Source organism: Euprymna scolopes, chromosome 16 (genome assembly GCF_053919585.1).
Source record: "Euprymna scolopes isolate OS-2025 chromosome 16, ASM5391958v1, whole genome shotgun sequence".
Lineage (NCBI taxonomy): Eukaryota > Metazoa > Mollusca > Cephalopoda > Sepiida > Sepiolidae > Euprymna > Euprymna scolopes.
In genome coordinates, this window is record NC_136497.1 from 20,454,229 (window position 1) to 20,463,630 (window position 9,402).

Below are 9,402 nucleotides of genomic sequence, written 5' to 3' on the forward strand. Positions count from 1 at the left end.
ATATATATATATATATATATATATATATATATAGTAGAAATGGTAATTAATAAAAACCTGAAGAAGGGGCTCAATACTGTTGTAGAGCAAATATGCGTTTTATTTTGTATTTTTTATTACCGTTTTTATTTTCTGTTTAGTTACATTATTCTGAAAAGTCTGAGGAGGCTACATAACGGCCAAAAAACGGTCGCGTGGCTGAAACAATAATGTAACTAAACAGAAAAAAAAAACGGTTATAAAAAATAAAACGCATATATATATATATATATATATATATATATATATTGTGCCATTTTATATAATATGCATATATATATATATATATATATATATATATATATATATATATATATATATATATATATATATATATATATACTTAATCAACTGGTATGGAAACCTCTGATTATAGGTCTTACAAAATATTATTGGCAGTAATATTCTATAAGGACTATCCCGTCTAAATAAAAACTGCTCGATATACAAGATAGCGCAAATAAATCAAATTTTAGTCATTCAATAAATTTAAGACATAGAAAATCACAATTAAAAGTTTTTTTTAAGTATTTAAATATCATAGAGTAATGGAAGTTACAAAAAAAGGATATACTTTAAATACTTAAAAAAAAAACTTTTAATTGTTATTTTCATGTCTAACTGACTTTAGCAAATAAGCTGTAAACCATTATAATTATTTGCTAATATTTTCTCCTCTGAAGAGATGGTAGACATCGAAATCATATAGGATAAGGAGTTATAATATTTCAAATGTATTCTTTGTCTTACATAGAATAATAAAAATCTTTTGATTTGAAATTTAACCATTTCACGTCATAATTTTTTTAATTTATTGAATGACTAACATTTGATATATATATATATATATGTGTGTGTGTGTGTGTGTGCATGTGTATGTGCGTGTGTATGTGTGTGCTTTAGTAAGGTAATATAAATCATACTAAAACATACCATCAAATTTCTTGGTACTCGTAGTTGCTGAGCAGAGATGGAACATTAGGTGCGAAAATAACTCACAATATGGCTTAGGCAAGATCTGTTTTTGGTAGGCTTGAAAAACGTATCTGGTCTGATAGAGGAATCAGTGTAAAGACAAAGATCAGTATGGATGAAGTATGTGTTTTGACTTGTCTATTGTCTGCATCGGAAATATCGATTACATACCGAAGGCATCTTAAAACTTTGGAAAGGTTTCATCAAAAGTGCATCCGTAAAATACTGAACATCAGTTGGAAGTCTTTTACTCCTGACACTTTCATGCTTGAACAATCATGTCATAGAAATCAAATGAACCGAGCACTTAGTGAGGATGAGAGATAGTAGAATACCAAATAACTGCTTTATGGTTAGCTTTCCGTAGGAAAGAGACTGCAGCATAAACCTAATAAAAAAGGTTTAAGAATGCATTGAGAAATACCCGTAAGCCGATGGAAATCGATGTCAATAACTGAGAAATTCGTATGTGGATCGAAACAAGTGCAGAAAATTAATCATTGAAGGATACAGAAACTTGTTAAAGTCTATAGTATTAAAACGTGCTCTCAGAATGAATCTGCAGTTTCTGCCGACTTTCCACAAAAAACTGAAATGTACAATCTGTGGCAGATATTTTCTGTCCAAGCTAGTTTGGTTAACCATATGAGGTCACACAAGGTTAGACAAGAATAACAATTTAATGAGAGTGTGCTGCCACTCAGATCACCCGAGTATTGTTGTAATATCTGCGGACTGCTATGTAAATTTGCTAGCGGTTTAGAACGACACTCAAACGTGCATTACATAGTTCCTCTACAAGAGCCAGCAAATACTGGCAAGTTTCCCTGCCACAATTTTGAACAATTATGCTGGGGGGAAGAGCCATCTACGTGCACATCAACCTGAAGAGATGGCAAGCTTCTGTTAAGACGAAATAATCATCAATCATTCAATCAATCAATCAATCAATATTTCTCTCTCTCTCGCTATATATATATATATATATATATATATATATATATATATATATATATATATGCAGTGATTGCAGGTGATTAAATGACTTACTGACTAGATGGTTTTCTAACGAATGATAAAAAATATTTTTTGTATAGTTTTAAAGGTTAAAAACTTCAAAGACTATATATATATATATATATATATATATATATATATATATATATATATAGTCATCCACATACAGTACTGCTTCGCTGTTTTACAGTTCATCGGTGCGGCTAGACAAGCAACTACCTTCAACCAGGATCGAAACCTGATCACCCAAACGACAGTCGGAGCTTCTAACCGTACATGTACAAAATTAACTTTTTGTTGGTAACATCGAATGGATAGAACATCTGACGAATTGATGAGAATTAGAGACTTTTATGAAAACATAAAATCATAAAATTGCCATCCAATTAACGAAACGACTGTAATGAAGAAATCCAAGCTGAAATAAACAAAAGTTACAAAAAATAAAAAATATAAGTCTTTGAATTTCAACAAAGGTTTACACTATATATGCTCTGCACCTATAAATTAGATACATTGAGCTTTACTCGAAATTAGCGGTGATTCAGTTTTTATCATAGCAGTCTCCGTTAAACGAAAACGATATACATTGAAATTAACAATATTTCGAAAATAAACAATTACAAAATATACACTATATATATATATATATATATATATATATATATATATATATATTCAGAAAGTGTGAGAGAATATATATATATGTATGTATATGTATAATGATTTTCCATAGCCGAACCAATGTCGCAGCCCACAAGAGCCAAGAAAGCCAACAAACCGGAAGTCCAAGCTCGAGATTCGCCCTCATTTGGGCTCATCAGTTAGACATATCCGCGCTCAGGATTTGAAACCCAAACCTCTTGCATGCTAGGCGAGCACTCTACGAAATGAGCAAACACGCCACACACACAAGAAAGTCTATTAACTATTGGTGACATCGTCCTTTCGAGTATATACAATTCTTACTAGTGAGACGTCGGCTTGGCTAAAGCTGCTTTGATACCTCGTCCCTTGTTCGATATGAGGTAGGTTCTTTCCTCTGTCGGATCTGTGCCGCGGGTTGCTTGATCTGTGTAAGATTTCTTGTTTGTGTGGCGTGTTTGCTCAGTTGGTAGAGTGCTCCCGTAGCATGCAAGAGGTTTGCGTTTCAAATCCTGAGCGCGGATATGTCTAACTGATGAGCCCAAATGAGGGCGAAACTCGAGTCTTCGACTTCCGGCTTGTTGGCTTTCTTGGCTCTTGTGGGCTGCGACATTGGTTCGACTGTGGAAAATCATTATATATATATATATATATATATATATATATATATATATATATATATATATATATATATATATATACAATATCTGGAACATTTTTTTCTTCTATAAGATGAGTGATCTTGGATCAACATTCCTGAGGAGCCATGATTTGATATACTGTTTTGATTTTGAAATCTCAGAAATAGTGTTTCGTGGTAAACAACTGATGATCCCTGAAATAACACTAGAACTATTGTGAATTCATGAAAGCATGTTGATTCAGTAATTGCAGGAGATGAATTTACTTATTAGCAAAATAATTTTTTTACGAATTCCGAGAAACAGTATATTTATTTTAATATTTTTAATATATATTTTAAAGGTTATCTGATGAATTTCTGTACAAAACATATCTAACATATCAAAACATATCTAACATATCTGCCATTGTGAAATCTATAAACGACTAGCTCAGCCGTGTCTGAACTTAGGAGGAAGGAACTCACACATACACAAAGTGACTTATATATATATATATATATATAGAGAGAGAGAGAGAGAAAGATAGAGAAAGAAAGAAAGAAAGAAAGAGAGAGAATTTGTGGAAATGTTTGAAAAATCAATTTCAAATCCGATATATATCTGCAAAGAACATTGTTTACATTTAAATAAAATCCAGCCTAAACAATATTTAATTTGCTCCTCGTGATATGAAGACATTAAAATGTGTTTCTAAACCATCAGTTCAATTCAGTTCACATCTGATGGATTAAAAGTGTTTATGTTAGAGCAAAAGACGATGGAAGAAAAAACATAAATAAAAAAAATAGGTGTGATGTATTTATGCACTGAATAGAAGTCTAACTCATACTGAATTGTTCGTCTGAGCTGACATCGATCACTTCACTTCGATAAGTATTATTCGTTTTATTCATTTGTTTCATTTTTTCTGGGAGTGTTCAATTCTCTTTTATGCAAATTAAAATATTATTGTTTGTTTTTGGTCGCTCCACACTTTTGAGGTTATGTAGCATCATTACACAACTCACGTGATCGATTCATATGTATATGTTGAAATGAACACAAGTTGCTATTTTAACCATAGGTTGGGCGGATTGTCAGATCTTTCTTAACCATTGTAGAGCGTAAGTGAACGCAAAACATCGTATATGTAAATTCGAAAGATCTGATTCCATATGATGATCATAATTATGATAATCGAGTCGAACATAAAGCTCAAGAAGATCGTGCCTCATGAAATCCTCCTCGTTGATTGCATGAATTTGTTAATTTGCAAGATTGTGGTTGCTTACCTCCGATACTGAAAACAGTAATACTTAACGGTTGCATGCGAAGTTGAAGAAGATTTAGCTCACAATACTCAACGAAATAGAGCAGAAGCTACGGTAGGTCGGCGCGAACGTGAAAATATAATGTGAATTGTCCAGCACGCTAACCACTACGCCACAGAGCACTGCAGCTTAGTTTAGTGATTTTAAATAACTTCACATGAAAGAACTACGAAGCCAAACCGGTGTTCTCTTCTCAACTGTTCCTTGTGAACGATCCTCAAACGGTGTTAAGTGGTGGCGGGGGGGGAGGAATTTATAAGAGAGAAAATATTTTACCACTTCCATTGATCTTTACCGATTTTGGCCGTGACTTCTCAGCAGAAAAAGTATAGAAATCTAAGATTATCGAGGAATTTGAGAAATAATAAGCCTATAACACACCTCAGATATTGTTCTGCCGTTTGTGCGTATTATATTTGCATGAAATATCTTGATTTTTAATCCTATTAAGGTCAAAATCAGACGCGAAAAAATGAGTTCATTTTATTTATATAGAGAAGAGAAGAAGAGATAAAGATAAGATAAGAATAAGAAGATAAGAGAAGAGAAGAAGAAGAAGAAGAAGAAGAAGAAGAAAAAGAAGAAGAAGAAGAAGAAGAAGAAGAAGAAGATATAGGGATGATGATGATGATGATGATGATGATGATGATGATGATGATGGTGGTGGTGGTGGTGGTGGTGGTGGTGGTGATTCGCCACTAATTATGCGGATATCATAATCCCAACTATTAACAGATAGATTTTAACATTTTTATATAAACCTATTTGTACAAATCTGGCGTTAACCGGAATTATATTTGCTCTCATCTTTAAATGGAATTTATAAATTTAAAATGAAATATTTTAATATCGTTATGTTTTTTTATAAAATTATTGACTAGTCTAAATTATTATAAAAGTATGACTACTTTTATTAAATGAATCTGTTTCATTTCCATTTATAAAATTAATGAAGGTAAATAGCTTCCAAAACTTTTAATCTTTCAACGCATGAAAAATTGCGAAAGATTTTTAAGCCAATTTAAACGAATTCCTATTCCTATAAATGCCCATAATGATATATATAAATGATCTCAAATCCATCTCGTGAAGTTACCAAGTATATATATATATATATATATATATATATATATATATATATATATATATATATATATATATATATTAAAAAAAAAGGTCAAAATGACTTTTTTTCTTTTTTTAGAGAGAAACTTAAATGCACTCTGTGGAATTAAATTCCTAATTAAATTTATCTTTTTGAATAGAATTTTTAACATTTCTGTTTATTTAACGCTATTGACTTTAATAAACATTCAAAACTCAATGTGTAAGTATCAACATTATGTTGACTTGAGAGTGTTTAATAATCATTAGTAAAAAAGTTCAAGATATTACTTGGCCAATTGCCTATGTTACAGTATATACTTTAAGTTGCTTTTTTTTTTTTTTTTTTTTTGGTTTTACCGAATTCCAAAACATAATTTAATCTAGTATGAAGGAGAGTGTGCTGTGCAGCTTCGAACCCTCATTTAAAGCAACAGGATTTGGAGAAGGTGCATACTTCTTCTTATTAACCGGAGTTAAAAATACGGAGTGATGTAATTTTGGTTTTGAATGTTATATTTGGCCAGGGTTTACTTGTAGCGGGAGTATGCTACCGCCAACTTGTCCTGACAAACCCCTGTATAGAGAAACGTTAGACACACCAGGATGGTGTCCAGCGGGCACTGAAACCAGCGTTCCCGGAAATCGCGCCGATTCTTGGCCTTCGGGTCGGGATCAAAGTGTAGTATCTGTTCCGGCAGATGCTGCACTTAAGATGATTTGTACCAGTCAATGGAGGGGAAACCCTCTATACTGGGAACCGCCTGGGTAATACCTAGGAGGTCCACCCTCCCAGGCCTTGCCACCGGGCTTTCCGGTGGGGCAAGTTTATTGCTTGCTGCCTGAGGCGCCCCGACCGGGGAATGCCGACGGGGTTACTCAGGCAATTTTTAAAATTGCAGGAGTGCCCCTCCTTTAGGGGAGCCTGCGGGGTTCCCACTTTCCGGCCTTGTGCCACATAATGCTGATGTGGGCAGCATTTAAATAAAAACCCTCTATACTGGGACAATTATTATTTTTGGGAACCAGAGTGACCCCTTTTAGGGGAGCTGGTTTTTACCTCACATTAAAAACGGCCTTGTGCCTAATTTGCTCAGTGGGGGAGCAAATAAATACCATCTGTTCCGGCAGATGCTGCACTTAAGATAATTTGTACCAGTCAATGGAGGGGAAACCCTCTATACTGGGACAATTATTATTTTTGGTAACCAGAGTGCCCCCTTTTTGCCTACTTTTAGGGGAGCTGGTTTTTACCTCACATTAAAAACGGCCTTGTGCCTAATTTGCTCAGTGGGGGAGCAAATAAATACCATCTGTTCCGGCAGATACTGCAAGCTATGACTAGCAAAGACCAGATGTGGGGGCAACCCCACATGCTTGACCTTTAACCAGCTCCCATTTCCCATCTCTCGGGAGCTGGTCCCCTTTTTCCCTTCCCCCTCCCTTCACTCCTCACATTAAAAATCGGCCTTGTGCCTAATTTGCTCGGTGGGGGAGAAAATAAATACCATCTGTTCCGGCAGATGCTGCAAGCTATGACTAGCTATGACTAGCAAAGACCAGATGTGGGGGCAACCCCACATGCCTGACCATTAACCAGCTTCCATTTCCCACCACTCGGGAGCTGGTCCCCTTTTTCCCTTCCCCCTCCCTTCACTCCTCACATTAAAAATCGGCCTTTTGCCTAATTTGCTCGGTGGGGGAGCAAATAAATACCATCTGTTCCGGCAGATACTGCAAGCAAAGACCAGATGTGGGGCAACTCCACATACCTGACCTTTAACCAGCTCCCATTTCCCACCTCTCGGGAGCTGGTCCCCTTTTTCCCTTCCCCCTCCCTTCACTCCTCACATTAAAAATTGGCCTTGTGCCTAATTTGCTCAGTGGGGGAGCAAATAAATACCATCTGTTCCGGCAGATACTGCAAGCTATGACTAGCTATGACTAGCAAAGACCAGATGTGGGGGCAACCCCACATGCCTGACCATTAACCAGCTCCCATTTCCCACCTCTCGGGAGCTGGTCCCCTTTTTCCCTTCCCCCTCCCTTCACTCCTCACATTAAAAATCGACCTTGTGCCTAATTTGCTCGGTGGGGGAGCAAATAAATACTATCTGTTCCGGCAGATACTGCAAGAAAAGCAAAGACCGTATCTGGGGGCAACCTCACATATAAGACCTAGGTTAATGTAGGGGTAACTCTTCATACCAATTGTCACTATCCAGCTCCACTACTCCCCGGGGAGTTGGCCCCCATTTCCCCTTCACTCCTCACATTAAAAATCGGCCTTATGCCTAATTTGCTCGGTGGGGGAGCAAATAAACACACAGCAGGCATTGAAACTCTCTCTCTCTCTCTCTCTCTCTCTCTCTCTCTCTCTCTCTCTTTCTCTCTCTCTCTCTCTCTCTCTCTCTCTCTCTCTCTCAGCCTCCCTATAGTTCAGACCTTGCTCCCTGTGACTTTTGGTTATTCCCTAAGCTCAAAGTAAACCTTAGAAGATGTCGTCATGAGACAATTGAGATGAAAAAAGCTGTGACGAGGGTTATTGACATGTTCACACAAGACGACTTCCATGTGGCCTTCCAGAATTTTTTGGAACGGTACAACAAGTGCATTGCAATCGGAGGAGATTACTTCGAAAGGGATTAGAGTTTTATTTGTGTGCTCTCAATAAAAGTACCCATATGAAAAAGTCTGAAAAGTTATTTAAGGCACCTCGGATATATATATATATATATATATATATATATATATATATATATATATATATATGTATGCACATATACGTATACATATATATATACATACATATATATACATATATGTATGTATGTATATATATGTATATATACATACATATAGTGAAGGCAACCTCTATACACACACACACACACACACATATATATATATATATATATATATATATATATATATATGTATATATATATATATCTATAGTAATTTATAAAATATATATGGCGATTAAGCTACACTGAATATTCCGCGCTTCATTCACTCTAGGACGCCTCAGGCTTATGCGCATAAGCCTGAGGCGTCCTAGAGTGGATGAAACGCGGAATATTCAGTGTAGCTTAACCGCCATATATATTTTATAAATTACTAACTAGCTCTACCTACGTATTGAGCACTTTTGAAGTGAATATTAAAGTTTACGCATAAATCTATACTTTCGTATATTAATTTTATGTGAGTAAATTTAGTAGTTATATATATATACATATTTATGTATATATACATACATATATGGTGGAGGCAACTTCTCTAGGAGAAGTCAATCTCTGATTTAAAAAAACCATAAAGTCGGAGACCGGTGCCCGCATTAAGCTGGTCTGCAGTTTGACTTGTTGCTGGCTATCTTGCTCTTGCTTGTTCCTGGATGTCAACATTTTGAACCGAAAAAGAGAGTTAGCTGCCGTACAAAGCTAAAACTCAGTAACATCATCTTTGTATAGATACTCCCTCAGTCATTTGTCTATAAAAATAGTCCTGTGGCGATGGAAAAGTTGTGACGCGCGCAGGCCTGAAATGATGGAAGCATGTGATAATTGATCTGCCATCATTATATGTATCAATGTATGTATGTCTGTATGCATGTATATATTTGTGTATGTATGTATGTGTTTATACATACATATGTGAAGCCTTTG